At 42.3% G+C, this 17979-nt stretch overlaps 1 protein-coding gene across 6 annotated transcripts in view; it reads left to right on the top strand.

The window, feature by feature from the left end:
• Nucleotides 1-713: 713 nt before the first annotated feature.
• The window catches only part of MYRIP (myosin VIIA and Rab interacting protein), a 149357-nt gene continuing 132091 nt past the window's right edge, over nucleotides 714-17979 (top strand). The window contains exon 1 of one of the 6 annotated variants that reach the window (XM_053409635.1): nucleotides 714-939. The gene's annotated coding sequence lies outside the window, so the exon portion shown is untranslated. Of the gene's footprint in view, nucleotides 940-3822; nucleotides 3899-3964; nucleotides 4021-4647; nucleotides 4735-17979 lie in introns of those variants that run through there. The other 5 variants (XM_053409639.1, XM_053409640.1, XM_053409638.1 and 2 more) reach the window with 5 other exon arrangements.

Genomic DNA, 17979 nt, shown 5'->3' with positions numbered 1-17979 from the left:
GTCGACAAAAATAAGAGTAAAGTCGAAATTGTGCTTGGATCGTGTGTTAAAAAGGTAGAAACTTAATAAAATATAATTGGAAACCTTTCCCCTGAACCCACATGGGAGCTGGGTGCTCCCTGCGGTCCCCCAGTGCACTCTGCCCATGCTCAAGAGCCCTCTCCTCTATGTTATAACATTCCTACATTCCAAGACTTTTTTTTTGGGGGGGGGTTGTGTGTCCGCCTTGTGCTTTTAACTTAAAAGCCCCTCCCTGGCTGCTGCTTTCTCCCGAGGGGCAGCAGCTGCCTCCCTTCCCGCCGCTCCTTTGACGAAACTCCCCCCAACTGCTGCAACGTGGGCGCGCGCCACGGCCGGGCATTCGCAGCGCGCGCAAAGGGAGAAGCGGTGCGCGCGCCCCACCCCACCCTTTACGGAGAGGCAAGAACAGCTCGTTGGCGAGATCCGGAAAGCGCGCGCGCGCGCGCGTTCCCTTAACCGCCCGCCTCAGCCTCTCCTCCTCCTCCTCCCTCAGGAGCCGCCGCTTCCCTCTGATTGGCCGCCGGGCGTCCCGGCCAGGTGTCGGCGGCGGGAGGCAGCGCAGCCGCCCGGAGAGGCAACGAGGGCGGGAACGGCTTGGCCGGGGTCGTTGCCGCCGCCGTTACGACCCGACGCTTTGGCTCCGCCGCGGCCGCCCCGTCCGCGCTCTCTGAGGAGAAAGAGGAGCCCCTGTCGGGAGAAGGTGGAAAGCCGTCACTCTCCCGTGACAGCCGCCCGGGTAGCGCCGAGGAAGCAGCAGCAGCGGCGGCGGCGCTCTCTTTCTCGACGGACCGGTCTCCTCATGGGACGCCCGCCTCGCGCCCGGGAGACTCGCGCCTCATAGCTGGACACGCCGACGACGCCTCTGCGGGTCCGGGATATCGGGGAGCCGCTCGGCGCGCGCAGCTGCCCAGCCTGAAGGTGGGCTTCCTTCCTTCCTTCTCCTTCTGGGCGCGAAAAAGGACCGGCGCCTCAAGGTGTCCCGCACCCTGACGACCTATGCATGCGGGGTGGGGTGGGGGGGTGTAGTGGGGGGGGCAGACGCGGTTTGAAGGACTTGTGGACCCGCCTTTGGCTCTGGGGAATGTCGTTTTTTGGGGGGGAGTCCTGCCCGAGATGGGGGTGGCGGTCGGTGGGTGGGCAAAATCGATGGGGGAAGTTGCCCGCCAGCTTCCATTTTGGTGCATCTCTCTCTCTCTGGCGTTCTGCGAGGACTGATAATTGTCCACCTCTTTTTTTTTTTTTGCCGGTTTCCTTTATCGCAGTGCCTGCTGCTGCTGCTGCTGCTGCAGGGGAAGGGAGAATGTGTCTGGTGCTGCTGCTGCTCTCGAGGCGATTGCTGGCTTGGACACGCGCTGCTAATATGCCCACAATTTCCCAGCTGGGTCATGCGGGGAAGGCAGATCCCGGCTGACTTTGACGTTAGGACGGCGCCAGGGGGGCTTAGAGGGAAAACAGGGCTGGGATTCCTTGGGATATATATATTCTTGAAGATCAGCTCTCTCTCTCCTCCTTGGCTCCCTGAGTTTGGGCTCCAGTGTGGCGTTTGTGCTGCTCCTTAACTGCCTTTGCAGGTAATTCCAACGCTAGGGGCCGAATGGCACACAACTGGCTTGGCATTGAGTGAAGAGACCGTGTTAAGGGAAAGGGGGAAGGCAGAGGAAGATGGAGCAAGCACGAATGATGAAATTGGAAAGGCTGCTATTGCTTTAAATGATGTGAAGCCCCAAGCTATGGATGTTTAGTGGGAAGTAAGTCCCATAGAGATCAACAGGGATTGCTCTCTAGGCTTGTACCCTTCAGCTGATCCCTCTCTGCTAGCCTAGAAGTCAATATGTTGGTACATTGCTTTGAATAAGTTATTGTGTTACTAGCTATTGTACGCGGGTTTTGGGTTTGTTTGAAAAATAATTTATGATGGCCTTTCTTCTATGCTGCTGAATCAACCAAAGGTGTCTGTGTATATGGGTGTGTGTTACTTGCTCTGTGCCAAAGATAAACTTCTCTTGAGGGCGTAGTAAAAGTTGGTTTTATGTCTGTGTTTGACGTCATTAAAAAGGTGAATTTGTAACAGTCTGGAAATCACAGTTCCATCATACCTGAATTCATTTTTTTTAAAAAAAAATATTATGAAAAAAGCCCTGAGCAGTGTCAACTGCTTGAAGTCATTGTCCCTTTCTGCTCATTTCATTTATTTACATTAAAACACTAATCAGATTTATTTAGTTTGGATTGGTGGCCAGCTGCTCAAATAACTTGGCAGATTTATTAAAACATCATTATCTGATCACAAATAATTGCTCCTATTATTTCTTATTAGAAAGCAACACAATGTTTTGCTCTGCAGTAACTTGCAATAGATTTTGGAAACCGTAGTGCACAATATTATACATGCAATATTGTGACTGCATTGTTTCTGCTAGTATATACAGCAGCACCTTTCAAAATCACAGGAAAGAGCATGTGTTACTATAACATTAACGTGAGGACAGCACATTGCAATTATCCAAGAAAATGCCATCTGGTCAAAGTTAACTTGTCTTAAGCAAATTAATTAAAATGATCAGTGCTGTTGTGCTGAGCTGTATTTTTAAATTAATGTAACCAAATTGGAACAAAAAATGAAGCAAAATGCTTTAAAATGTGGCTGTGCTGTTAAGTATATCCTAGGGAATACAACCATGCCTAAGGGAATTATATTGATGAAAATGCTGCATGTGCCTTAAAAAGCTTACATATTTTCCTTTTCCAAATTGGCTGTTGGAGCCAAGAACTCTTGATTTCTACAGAAATAGGGGTGCAAGGCTAAAGCTGAGCCCCTTTAACGCCATTAATCTTGTTAATGTTAAACGCCATTTAACTAACATTGCAAGGCTTAAAGATGCATATCCTGTCTTGTGTTGGCCAGGCTTCCCATCCCTACTCTTCCTTTGAAAATGCTCCTCCAGATATTGGGAAGAAATTTTGGTTTTTGCACCCAGGAAGATAGCTGCTTCTGTTAACTGCCAGGAAGTGACTTGTCTAATTATTCCATACCAGGGCCACAGTTCTGTCCATGAGTTCTGCCTGTTGAGGGGCTACAGGGTTTGTCAGGAACTGGTGGAATGAGGGAGATGCCATCACTGTGGTGGCTACACTGATACAACACTGCAAATACGCTGGCAGAATGCCTAAAATGAACAGTGTCATGGGAGGGTTGGGGTGGCACAGATTTAGGCCGTAGCGCATGTCATTCTTTCACAGTGTCTCCCTTTGCCACAAGTAGGGGAACCATCTTGCAACCAACTCTATGCATATCATGAGGCACAACCATTGACCAGCACTAGTGGCCAGGATACTTCCTACTCCTTCTCCTGCTCCCTGTAGGCAGGCTACTGTGCCCTGGCACGCTCCATGGTAGTTATACAACACATGAAAGCATTTTTGATGTGGAGCTGGTGTCATACGGGACGCTACACCTCCCACCCTGCAAAGCACCTACTGGAGTGACTGGTTGGCAACCCCAGATGTGTGTCATTTCCTTTCGGGGTCTCCTCCATCCCAGAAGCTATTCAATAAAATATTTCACACTGCCATATGCTTTGTTTTGCTGCTGTTTCTGGGACCTGGCTCCAGCTGACCCCACTGGGATGAAACTCCCGAGATAAGCCTGACTTTTCAGGATCCACAAGTGGGATGAGAGCTAATGCCAGGGTACATGAGGCAGTCATCTGGCATAGTGTGGTGAGGGAAGAACAGTGAGGTGTGATGTCATAATAAAGCACCGGTTGGCTCATATAGGGAGTAGCCTACAGGCCCTGTAGTACCCTTCCTGGTTGGCTTAAGTGGAAAGGTGTACAGTCCCACCTTTCCTAGTGCGGGGGCTGTATACTTCCTGAATGTAAGATCTGAGTTGCTCACCTGGAAAGGGCTTCTGCAGTCCGGTGCTCCTGGTATAGATGACTTGGTGTGTAAGAGAAGAGGCAAATGCCCTGTGATGTATCTGTTTCCTGTGGCTGAGTGGTAGGGAACTGCCCTGTGCCATTTGCAGTGTGAGTTTGAGTCTGAGTTTGAGGCAGAGGGCCTTCTCGGTAGTGGCGCCCACCCTGTGAAATGCCCTCCCATCAGATGGCAAGGAAATAAACAACTATCTGACTTTTAGAAGACATCTGAAGGCAACCCTGTATTGGGAAATTTTTAATGTCTAATGTTTTACAATTTTTTATGTGCTGTAAGCCGCTCAGAGTGGCTGGGGAAACCCAGCCAAATGGGCGGGGTAAAAATTATTATTATTATTATTAGGAGTTTCCTGACAGTTGCCCCTCTCATGGTTTTTGCTGCTGTTATTGTCAGGCTTGCTAAAAATGAGTGGTGCCAAACTCCCATCTCCTGCTTCCTAACTTTGTCCCCTGTATACAGAGTCACTGGAGGTTGTTGCTGTCAGTTTCGGGTCTCTGCCACTATCCTGTTTTATGAATCCTGATCCCTCCCTTCCACTTCTTGAACCCTTGCCTTAGGCAGGGTTTTGGTATGCACTGCAAATATCCTGCTCCAAGGCTGGGGGGGGGGGAGGACTGTGTTGTGTGAGCTCTCCTAGTGCATTGTGATGTAAAACAGCAGTTGTGAGCAGTATATGGGGATTTGAGTCCCTACCTGGAGAGATGTTTGGGGACTGGCAGTAATGTGTTCCTGGCTCTGTCACTGCAGCTGTAAATGACTGCTGCTTAGGATTGCCCTGTAAGTGCTGTTGTCTATGTTATGCTTATGACCTTGGTATCAACATTTATTGATAATTGAATAGGAACATATAATTATAACAGAGAAGAATTATGGAACACACACACACACACACACACACACACACACACACACAATCCATTAAAAACAGTTTAGAGTCCAAGAGTAGTTTTTGCTATTATTGTATTGGGCTTTAGCAAAACAGGGTCATTGACCCCTTCTAGGTTGCATGTCTAGAAGTACCTGAAATAATTAGATTTATAGAGGATTGTAACTGATGGTGAGCACATCTAAACATTAAGGAAACGGTTGGGGAGTTTTGTAGCCCTCTTCATGTTTACTAGAAAGCAACTTCTATTGCATTAAAGTGGGCCTTGCTCCCAGGTAAATGTGCATAGGATTGCAACTTTAGCACAATACAGCATTAAATCTTGACCACCTTAGTATACCTAAAATGCTTTTTAAGGCAACAGACTGGAGTTCTTGATACAGTGGCTTATGCTTCCTGCTGGGTTTCTCAGTTATATGGACAAAGCCATCCACTAGAACACCACAGAAAGAAGATAAAGAAACAAAACACTTTTCCCTTACTCGTAACCCATTGGCAAACTATTATTATTATTATTTTTACAAATGAGATTTGACTTTGACTTGCATTGACAATAACATGTTGAAAGATCCTGCTTTTGTACACACGCAGCTAGGGAAGCAGTTTCCACACCGTAACAATGTCTGAACAAATAAGGATGTTTAAGAAGGCTATGGGATTTGCAGTAGATGAAAAAGGACAGAACAGGCATTCATTACTGATGCTGAAGAAAAGTGTTATGCGCTCAATATATTTTTGTTCAAATAAATCATCATAGGGAAAACCTTGACTTCAAAAAGCACAATTGATGTATAAGTAAAATATAATCACAGTCACATGAGTATGTATGCTGGTTATTCAAAGTTTGTAAACTACAAGTGTATTTTTTTCTGATGACTGGAAGAAAGAGAACCTTAAGGGTCAAAATACAGACTTGGAGAATCAAAGGTATACAGATTACACTTAATTAGGTAGCTAGTAGAAATCAAAGATAGTTGTTATGTACTCTTCTTAATCAAATATGTCATCTGCTTCTGTTGACCAATATGGGATATTTTCTTTTTATATTTGGGTATTCTCAGACCCAATTGTCATTGTCATTCAGAAAATTTATGAATAAATAATAGATGTCCATTTCTTTTATCTTTAATGTTACAGCAAGTTAAATTTGGCATCCCCCCCATTACACCATTCATTAAAATGGTCTGAAATAATCAATGGAATATTATACAAGATAAGAAATTAATCCGAATTTTAAAGGGTGTTTTCCTTCAAGCTGTATCAATGGAAATTCTATTTAACAAGCAGAAGCAGGAGTGATTGAAACTTTTCAATGTGTTTTGAGTTTTTGTGTTTGTGTAAAGGTCATCTGTTAATGAAGTATATCTTATGCTACGAGTACCTGCAAACAAGAACTGCTTAGCATATTAGCAACTGTCAGTCTAAATGCTGGTTTCAGGCACTCTTTGCCTGTCTTCCTTTCTTGGTGACTTCATCAAAAGCTTGTTAATTGTTCTGACAGCACCACTTTCCTATTTAATGTGTGCGTTGCTGTTGGGGTTTTTTTTTTTTTTTTTGCTGATTTATTTAGTGGTCTTTTGGCTGACTGTTTGCTTTACTATATTCAGGAATGGGAAATTGTTGCTTTTTATTTACCTTGTAAAGTGAGCCTGCTCCTAAGCATTTGTGCTGGGTTAGCTGCAAGTGACTCTGATGTAACTTCACTGCAGTTCTGGGATAATATGATTTTTATTATGCATACACATTCCAAAAACATAAGCACCGATGCAGACAGTCTTTGGTTGGCATGTGAGAAATGAAAGTCAACATTATGAAGAAAGTTTGCCTACACTTTAAAGAGCCATGGCACGCTCTTTTGATTTTGGGACATTCTGCTAATGTTAGCAACATAATAGTAATCTATTTGGCGTCACATCTATATTTGATGACAGCACATTTTAATTTTTTTTTTTTATAATATTTTTATTAAGCAATTTTTATATTCATACAAACAAAACATACATAAACAAACAGAGGACAAAAAACAAAACAAGAAACAAGTACCATTTCCTGTCCTAATTTCTTAAACCTTTCTTCTTCGACTTCCTCATGCCTCCCGTTTCTGTATTCCAAATTCTAATCAATTGTTCAGCAAATCTTCCCTTATTTTGCTATAAATTTAAGCTAATCATCCTTATTCTCCTTGTCTTAACCATTACTAATAGTAACCATTTACTTTAGTCCAACATCATTCTAACTGTCATTAATTTTGTAATATTTCTTTAAATAGTCCTTAAACTTTTTCCATTCTTCTTCCGCCGCTTCTTTTCCCTGGTTTCGGATTCTGCTCGTCATTTCTGCCAAGCCCATGTAGTCCATCACCTTCATCTGCCATTCTTCCAGTGTGGGTTGATGACAGCACATTTTAAGCCTAACTCTTTACTTGCTATTCTTTAAAAATAATGTTTGCAAACTTGATTAGCAAAAGCATTTTCTTTACCCAATTAGTTCTGCACATGCATTTCCAAGAAATTACAGTTTTAGTGCAACAAAGCAATTGTTCTGCAAGCATCCAGGACCTAGATTCTAGTTGGAGATAGAGAATTAGATATTCTAGAAGAGTCAGAGGAAAAGCTTTGTGATTTTGACGAAGGGTAAAAGCCATAGAAAAGTTGGTCTTTTACAGTTATCATAACTGATGTGGACAACTTCATGATACCAAAACATTATATTATTATGAAGAATATCCAGTTACAGTACTAAAGTGTGCATATGTGTTACACACACACACACACACACACACACACACACACACACACACACTATATATAGAAATCTGTGATTTATTAATAAAACAGACTCTATGAATTATTTCAAAGATATTGCTGGAGTTAAGTCCTACAGAACAGTATCTCAAAGGTTCAACTGCTTCAGCTGCAAGGTGGCATTAAATTAATTGATACTGGTAATCCAACAATTCAATAATTTTAAACCTATGTAACCTATTGGACTTGTTATTGGATTTTTTTGGGCAGGGCAATAGCGGTCGCTTTGCTTTAAGGCCATACCTGGCCAGGATCTGGGATTTGACATTCAACAGCTGTGAACATTTAAGTGATGTCTTCCAATGGCAGCTAATGGTTTGAAGTTTGCAAAGTAGTCCTACATCAAGAAGCAATGTTCTGAACTTTTTTTAAAAAAATGGAGAAGGGGATATGTGGCTTACCTTCCCCCACACCCCAGCTAAGGATGATGTAATCTATGTCCGTGTGTGAAAAGAAGAATATATAAACTGCAGGTTTGAGACATGGAGTAATAGCCTAGGAGAGCTATAAGAGAGGGCTGAGCTCAGGCTGTGTAAACATTTTAGGGTGCTTGCTGTCTTCCTCTGCATACCTGTTGTGGGGCAGTGGCGTTTGCTGTTGGAGCGTTTAAACTGCATGCTTTGCAATCTCAAATTGTTTATTTTAAATAATCTTAAAATATTACAATATGCCATAAGCCTCCAATTGCCTCATTTCGAAAGAAACCACATTCCACTAATATTGTTCCACCTGGAGAAATGGGGTGAGCATATCGATATATTTCCTTTATGACACCTGAACTTTTAATTTATTTATTTAGAAATATACAATTCTTGATTGTAAAAAACAACAACCCAAAGTGGTTTACAGTAGTATGGCAATTTGTCAGAGCTAGCAAAACAATACTGGTGTGTGTCTCATGATCAAACGAGTGATTCAATATATTTTACTGCCCTGTGTTAGTTCCTTGAAAGCTTTTAAAAATGGATATAGCTTATTACCAAGGCAAGAGGCCAACTTTACCTTAATGTGTTTCCATAAAGAAATACACAAATAAGTTTGCCAGCTTTCCAGTGATGAAGCACAGCTGATTCAGTGGAAGCCAGTTTGGCACTAAATTAAAATAAGCTTGTAGTTGTTTCCTGCAATTAACTCTTGGTAATAAAATGATTTAGAGAAATCAGTGCAAAGAATTATGGCTATTGATGATGTTTCACTTGTAGGCCAGAAGGTCAGGCAGGGAGTGTTTTCTGGGTATATGAGTTAAGTTTTGCTTTTAAAAAACAAACACAAACAAACAAACAAACATTTTATGGGACACCAGGGCCTGCAAGCCCCGCCCCCCCTCGCAAGGCAAAAGATTCAAAGTGCTTCTTGAACTTGAGAAGTTTATGCAGAAGTATATGTCATTTTGGCATCTTGTCTTTTTTAGGTCTGAGGCAGCATGCTTTGAATGAATAACAATTTATTTGCCTCTGACGAATGTGGCACACCAAATCACACAAGCATATATTTTCTAATAAATTTATTTATTTTTGAGCATCATTTTGAGGTTTTTGGATTTTTGCTTGTAGTCCTTTTGATGCTGCCCCTTCCTTTTCCTACCACAAGCAAAGATCAGGTGATGAGTGGGTTGGACTTGCATGCATTGCTTAAGGGTGGCTGGGTAGCTCTTTGGGCATGATCTCAAGTTGTTGCCATATTTTATTTTTGGAAGACACTCTTTCTCTAGATAAGATTAGGTAAATACCCTAGTCTGCTGTTGGGTAAGGTTTGGGTCAGGGATGCCAACTTGAATATTGAGGGAGGGATGTAAGCCCCGCCCCAGATAATTGATCTCATGACACAGTGCACACACACCATTTGAATGGCAATGCCCATCAACTTTGGGGAGGCCCCGGCCCCCTCCTATAATTTAGGGGGGGGGGCTGTGTGAAGCCCCCCAAGCTCCTAAGAGTTGGCGCCTATGGACCAGGTAGTGAAGTAATAACCCATAGTAATCGTGGCTCCAAAATTAGGCAGATCTCTCTCCCGCAACCCCAAACTGTGAATGTCTTCCTTTTACAGTAAGGAAAATTGGTTTATTTCTTAGTTGCACTAGCAATTGAAATTTATTGCCTTATTTGCTTGCACTATCATGTTTAGCTGCTTTGGGATGCTGTTTCGAGGCTGTAGCTAGCAGAGCTGTCAGGAGGGAACAGATTATACTGTGTTCTATTGTTTGTGTATATTTTACAGAGTTTTGCTATATGCCACTCTGATTTACATGGGGGGGTGAGAAATAATTTTGCACATTAAAAATTGTGATATAGCTTAGGCCATGACTATATTCTTCAGTCATCTGGACCATTTGCCCTGCAGCTAGCTTCCCTAGCGTAGCTTTTCTCACCCTGTGCTGTTCTGTATCCTAGACTGCCGCAATTGATCAGATTGGATGGGTCTAGTGAATGGATAGCCTTGCTGTACTTGCAGGTAGCTAAGATGGATTTCTGGAACTCTTTCAGCCCTAGGATGATTATTAGGTAGTGTTGGTAGTGTTTGTATTTTTGGCCCTTTTCCTTCTGCATTTTGGTTGCTGCTTTCTCCATCCCCTCTCTCTGCTTATAACAGTGGACATGCATCTTTATGTGCCAGTCCTGAACTGGAAGTGAGGGACTGGAGCCAATCTAATTTGCCATTAGTCCTTCACACTTTTGTATGAAAAGAAAAGAAAACGAGAGAAAGAAAGGAAAGAGGAAAAAGAAGCCTGCAAAAGCCTGTACCTTCCTTAGCTACTTCTGGCTGAGCACTCCTACATATAAATTCTGCTCATTTGCTATTGCAGACCTTGGCTACCTCCCAAGGTAACCTTTTCACCAGAAAGCTATCTCAGCTTATAAAAAATCTTGTTCCAGCCTGGTTGGTTCTTGACCATGCCTCTCTCTGTGCTGTTCTCAGAAACCTCATCTGGATCTAACTCTTGATTGACTGTCGACTTCTCCCGAACAGTTAGCAGATCATGCTAGAACACTGTCTTGTTCAACCCCCTGCTAAATTAAAGCATGTTTTCTTTTAGACAGTTAAGCAAGAGAATGGATGGGACTGAGACTAATGTTGTGCTACTGCCAGCCTGGTGTTTGTTGCACATGCAGGCACTGCGATGTTGAGCATCACTGTACACCCCACATTCCAAGCGGCATTGTTGCAGTCAATTTCAGGGCCAGCTTTAATATGCGAATCATGAAGAAATATTACCTTTGAATATCTGCAGAGGGATTCATTACTACTTGGAATTTGTTCTTTCCATGTGGGACTTTAAAATGGCCTTTCAAATCCAGACTACTTCTCTACTCTGGGAACTGATTCCTTAGTACTAAACCATAGACCCACCTTCTATTTGTTGGCAAAAGAACTATCTTTAGTATTTGGGGAACCTCTGGAGCAAAGGCAAACACAACAATAAATGTATTAAATTGCTTCAGCAGAATAACTACTTTTAAAAAAGAATAAATAAAAGATGTGAACCAAAGGAGCTAAAATAGTATATTATGGACTCAGCTATACAGCTGCAAATAAAACCTTTTAAATGTTCTGTACAGTGCATTATACAAATGTGGCACTAGATGATGACAGTGAGCTATTCAAAATTCAATGTCTTTTTCAAAACGCTTTTTAAAAGCATTTTCACAGCGTTTTTTATATGTGTGTAGATTCTACCTATGTCTCAGATTTTATTATTCTTTGAAAATTTCAGCAACAAGAGTAATATTTAGTCTTCATTTGGCACTCTCTCAAGTGCTCAAAGCTTATAATAGCTGGTAAGCAGTCTTTTTACTGCAGGCTGCAGGTGAAGCTGAGAGACAGTAACTTGTCCTGCCCAGAGGTTTATAGCTAAAAACAATATTATAAGAATAATTTATTATTAGGGTATGCGGACTAGGGACTTCTGAGAGCATAGCTGCTGCTCTTAGCTGCTGCATAGCATCACCTGTCTCTAATTCCTATTTTAAAAGGGTCAAATCTGTGCTTATACTTAGGCTGCTGTCCTGTACACATTTACTTGGGCTAAGTATCAGTAAACAAGTGAGGTTTTGCTGCATAAGATCAGGTCACGATTCTGCACACATTTGCCATCATGTGAGTCCTGTTAATGTAAGCGGAGAATACAGATGGGTAATGAATAGTAAATGTCATTATTTAACAGGTGGGATATCAACCAAGACACCCTATAATTAGCCATCAGGATCAATTTTAGTTATCAAAAAAGTAATGTTGACAGGGCTTGATCTACTGTCTCTTTTAAGAACGATTTTTTGCCTGTTCCTATGGCACCTGAAAGGTTGTGTTAGAAATATAAAGATGATTTCCCCAAAACCATGAGCAGTCCCAATAAAAATACAACCTGAAGTGTGTTTTCTCCTTAGAAAGAAGCTCTGAAACAATTTTGAGAGTCTCTTTGTTCTGCTAATGTTAACTCTTCTGTGATTCCCCAGACCTGAACAAAGGTATGCACCCTCCTGAGTTGCTCTACAGATAAGCCAGAATAAATCCAGATTCCAAACTGGTTTGAGGACATGCTCAAAAGGGCAAAGAAACATTGCTTAAACTAAGCAGGTCTAAGTCTGGTTGGGTCGCCTTGTAGTTACACAATGAAATAAAGGCAAGCTATGAATGTCATGGTTCAACAAATAAACTTGCTTGTGTTGACTCCACTTTCATGCCCATGGCCCACTCTTTGCTTGTGGTGAATGGGATGGCTGATTTATCATTGCCAAAAGCAGAAAGTGAAGTTTTGCAAGCTAACTCCAGGTTTATGTGGTTTATGAATTGGATAACTGGTTTCCCTTGAGAAGGCAAATGCTATGAAAACAGTTGTCACGAGTAGTGTAAGGAACTTGTCTGAAATTGACATCAGTTCTAAACTGGTGGTTTTCCAGCATATATTGAAATGCCGTTTCCATGCTGATTGGTTTGCTTAACAGCCTTTACTGTAGAACTCTTATGTGCTGCAAGAGATCCTGGGCTGCACGTTAAGGTCAGGTAGGATCCTGCTGGTCTTATTAGTTCTCTGTCTGAGCTATGATTTAACCCTAGAACCCAGCCATCCCTCTCCCGTGTCTCTACACTGCTGGAGAAGGTCAGCAAAGTTGGAAAAAATGTGAAGTTTCAATCCAGGTTAATTCTCTGGGTCCATCTTTCTGTACAGAACTACACCAGGGATTTAAAGGGAAGGTACAAATAGTTTTTGATAGCGTCGGCATAATTTTGGAGGAATTCAAAATGCAACTGCTTCTGCAAGTTAAAAAAATATCTTTGTGCAAATAATAGGTTTTTAGAACAGTTGTTTGATAACGTTGTCCAACTGTTAAAAAAAAAGTGGTATGGTATGGTTAGCTGATCTCTATAATAAAGAAAATGATGTTGTGTTAATAAGGAACAATATGCTATTTGTTGCTCTCTTTCGCAGGCAGTTCTCAGTGAAAGCACTGTCTCGTGTTTATTTCATGTGACCATTTCAACAGGCACTGTTTCATTCATGTGGCTGCTTAGCTAGATACTGCACATTTTTCTGTCTTGACTGCTAACACTATCAGCTTGTTTTCTTGGATAATTATACTCTTTTGAAAGTTCAGGTCTTAAGGAAAGAATTACAACATTTTCCTGAATTTTGCGTGCCACATTTTGCTGATAAAATAATGTGAAGCTATTTACCCAATAATTTTATTCATAGCACTTTTCTTAGACTGCACATAAAGGTATGCAATCTTTGTAATAATAAAACTATATGTTGCTTGCGTCTAGCCTCTAAAACAATCCCTGAAATTCGATCAATTGCTAAAATTACTTAGAACTGTTCCTGCCAATCCACTGGTAGTAAATCTAAACAAAGAGTGGCATACGTTTTGGGGGATGGGGAAGCAACAACTGGCATGGATTTCTCAGGACCATCCGTGCTTTTGCAGCATAGTTCATATATCACCAGCAGTTACTTTGCTAGATTGTTTAGAATGAACAGAAATCGTTATGAAGATCACCAGAGCTCCCACCCTATGTGAATTGCAGGTGTTGGCTGCATCCAGTTGAACTCAATTTAGTACACACCAAATCAATGAATGTCAATTTTTTAAAAAAATACATATGAATGTGTATCAATATTTCGGGGCACTGGGCAGGTGCTCCAAGGATTGCCAACTCCCCCTGTGATTGTCAACTGTTTTTGCATTGTGGACATTATATCATTAGGTTCTGGGTTCCAATTCTAGTACAGTGGTACCTCGGGTTACAGACGCTTCAGGTTACAGACTCCAATAACTGAGAAATAGTACCTCGGGTTAAGAACTTTGCTTCAGGATGAGAACAGAAATTGCGCGCTGGCGGCACGGCGGCAGCGGGAGGCCCCATTAGCTAAAGTGGTACCTCAGGTTAAGAACAGTTTCAGGTTAAGAACGGACCTCTGGAACGAATTAAGTTCTTAACCCGAGGTACCACTGTACTGTGAAGCTCTAATTCAACCCTTCATAGATGTAAGGAACAATTACTTGGTATTTCTTAAAGGGCTTATTCATTTAAGGGCTGAACAGGAATGAGAGGAAGTGGGGTGGCCTCATGGTCAACCTGGCAAGAGCAGATAACAGTACTTCCTTTACAAGATGTCTTAATCTTATTGAAAATACGTTGACTTCCTTCAATTATAAATTTGCTTAGACTGAAATTCAGTAGCAACTGTACTCATCATATTTATGGGGTGTTGCCTTAGCTCCAGTAGCTCAGACTTCTGTTCTGTGTCATAGCCATTAATGGCAATCCTGATGATCTGACTTTCCCCAAGTCCATGTATTGATCATCAACTCTTTACTGGCCAAATACTGCACCAGCAGCAGGTTGTTTTGGTAAAGCTTAATGACTATTTGCAGTTGCAAAGTTGTTCCGTGCTGTTCAGAAACCCCTGAGTCAATTACCTGTTTTTAATGTGTCTCTTCCAGTAAATTTGCCATTGCAAAACCTGGGAAACATTCTGCAGAATTAAGTCACAATGGTTTTGAAGCAGAATTAATACCTGTAAACTGTTTTGACATATTGGAATCAAAGGCTAGAAAAGTACATACACCTGTTGTTTTCTGCAAAACTACACTACATTTTATTATGTTGGCAGACCATGATCTTCTGCAGTGTTCCCCAACCTGATGCTCTCCAGATGTTTTGGCCTGAGTCTGAAACATCTGGAGGGCACCAGATAGGGTAAGTCTTGCCTTGTGGGTGGAGTCCAATGTGAGTTATTCAAGTGCAGTAGCAATACTAAAGTGGTAGTATTACGGTAGGAACTGCCTGTTTTCTCTGTGAAGCCATAATGGGCGTATTGGGACAAGTGATTTTTAATTTGGTCAGAAGTGATTCAGAGTTAAGGGTGAGCAGAGAAGATAGTCAGATTTGCAAATGACACTAAATCATTCAGGATAGTAAAAACTAAAAGGGATTCCAGAAAGCTCCAAAAGAATCTCTCTTGCCTGGGTGAATGAGCATTAACATTTACTTCAATCTGTACATGGCATTCCAAGTATGATCATTCAAGAAATGCTCATTCACCCAGGCAAGAGAGATTCTTTTGGAACATTTACTTCAAGTCTTTATCAATGACTTGGATGATGGACTCAAGGGCATCCTGATCAAATTTGCAGATGACACCAAACTGGGAGGGGTGGCTAACACCCCAGAGGACATGATCACACTTCAAAATGACCTTGACAGATTAGAGAACTGGGCAAAAACAAACGAGATGAATTTTAACAGGGAGAAATGTAAAGTATTGCACTTGGGCAAAAAAAATGAGAGGCACAAATACAAGATGGGTGACACCTGGCTTGAGAGCAGTACATGTGAAAAGGATCTAGGAGTCTTGGTTGACCACAAACTTGACATGAGCCAACAGTGTGACGCGGCAGCTAAAACAGCCAATGCAATTCTGGGCTGCATCAATAGGAGTATAGCATCTAGATCAAGGGAAGTAATAGTGCCACTGTATTCTGCTCTGGTCAGACCTCACCTGGAGAACTGTGTCCAGTTCTGGGCACCACAGTTCAAGAAGGACACTGACAAACTGGAACGTGTCCAGAGGAGGGCAACCAAAATGGTCAAAGGCCTGGAAACGATGCCTTATGAGGAACGGCTAAGGGAGCTGGGCATGTTTAGCCTGGAGAAGAGGAGGTTGAGGGGTGATATGATAGCCATGTTCAAATATATAAAAGGATGTCACATAGAGGAGGGAGAAAGGTTGTTTTCTGCTGCTCCAGAGAAGCGGACACGGAGCAATGGTTCCAAACTACAAGAAAGAAGATTCCACCTAAACATTAGGAAGAACTTCCTGACAGTAAGAGCTGTTCGACAGTGGAATTTGCTGCCAAGGAGTGTGGTGGAGTCTCCTTCTTTGGAGGTCTTTAAGCAGAGGCTTGACAACCATATGTCAGGAGTGCTCTGATGGTGTTTCCTGCTTGGCAGGGGGTTGGACTTGATGGCCCTTGTGGTCTCTTCCAACTCTATGATTCTATGATTCTATGATTCAATGTAAGTATGTGTAAAGTCAGGGCATTCCACCCCCCCCCCAGCTGGAACTCGCTGGGACTCAGTTCTGGCACCTCTCAGGTGGGTGCCATTGCCATTATAAGAGAACAAGGGAGGTGTTCATGGTGAGTTCTGGCACCTCTTTTTCTAGAAAAATAGCACTGTTAAAGTGATGCTTATTGGGGCAAACAATCACATATAGGATGATGAGGGCTGAACTAGTGGCTGACTGACAAGGAAATGGATCTTGTAGTCATAGTGGATCTCAATGAAAACATTAACCCAGTGTGCTGTAGCTGTGAAAAAGATTCTTTTGGGGTTCAGAAGTAAAACTGCTAGTAGCATAATGCCTTATGGTGCGGTCATACTTGGAATGCCATGTACAGTTCTGATTACTGCATCCCAATGAGTATATTGTGGAGCTGGAAAAGGTGCCGAAAAGGCCATGTCTAGATTAAAGTTCTGGAGAGTGTTCACTTCAGGAACTGGAGTTGTAGGAGCAAAGCAGCCAGATTAAAAGATTTCAATAGAATTAAAGGGGCAAAGGAGTTACCCAGATTCCATTTCCTTCAGTTACTGGCAGCTAGCAGTGTTTTATAATATTTGAGTTTATCTGCAAACAAACAATTATTTTACAAATATATAGGTAGAGCATAGGTGGTGGAGGCACAGCTTGGAAGAGCCGGCAGCTGAATCCAGTGTCTCACATCAGATCTCCAGAGAGAGGCAGCTCCCTATTAAAATCTTAACGTCCTCCAAATGCTGAGGTCCTGCTTCTGGGCTCCCAATAGGCATTTTGTTGGTCACTGTGAGAACAGGAAGCTGAATTAGGCATGCCTTTGTTCTGATCCAACTGCGCTCTTCTTATGTTTCCTTTTAAGTCTTTCCTCCCAAGCCATAATTGCCCTTAATTATTATTGACTCTTCCAGTGGCAGAGTTACCAAGATACATATTTCGTTAGGGAAGCTACGCAGACCCTCCCAAGTGTCCCTATTTTCCAGGGACAGTCCTGAATTTACAGAAGCTGTCCCAGTTTCTGATTTGATCCTTTTTCTTAGGATGTCCCTGTTTTCATTGGAGGAGTAATATGACACCCTCCCCCCCCAAGCCAAGGAGATAAGTAACTATACAACCTTTAGAAGACATCTGAAGGCAGCCCTGTATGTTGTTGTTGTTTAGTCATGTCCGACTCTTCGTGACCCCCTGGACCAGAGCACGCCAGGCACTCCTGTCTTCCACTGCCTCCCGCACTTTGGTCAAACTCATGCTGGTAGCTTCGAGAACACTGTCTAACCATCTCGTCCTCTGCCGTCCCCTTCTCCTTGTGCCCTCCATCTTTCCCAACATCAGGGTCTTTTCCAGGGAGTCTTCTCTTCTCATGAGGTGGGCAAAGTATTGGAGCCTCAGCTTCACGATCTGTCCTTCCAGTGAGCACTCAGGGCTGATTTCCTTCAGAATGGAGAGGTTTGATCTTCTTGCAGTCAGTCCATGGGACTTTAAAGAGTCTCCTCCAGCACCATAATTCAAAGGCATCAATTCTTCGGTGATCAGCTTTCTTTATGGTCCAGCTCTCACTTCCATACATCACTACTGGGAAAACTATATACTTCCTGTATAGGGAAGTTTTTTAATGTTTAATTATATTTTTATATATGTTGGAAGCTGCTCAGTGTGGCTGGGGCAACTCAGTCAGATGTGTGGGGTATAAATACAGTACTACTACTACTATTATTATTACTATAAAATAGGGTATGATTGCAGGTACATGGCCAGTAAGCTAGGAGACTTTTGAAAAAGATGACTCACTTATTCTCCCA

The sequence above is a fragment of the Podarcis raffonei genome, chromosome 12 (genome assembly GCF_027172205.1).
Source record: "Podarcis raffonei isolate rPodRaf1 chromosome 12, rPodRaf1.pri, whole genome shotgun sequence".
Classification (NCBI taxonomy): domain Eukaryota; kingdom Metazoa; phylum Chordata; class Lepidosauria; order Squamata; family Lacertidae; genus Podarcis; species Podarcis raffonei.
This window is presented reverse-complemented; position numbering and strand designations above follow the sequence as displayed.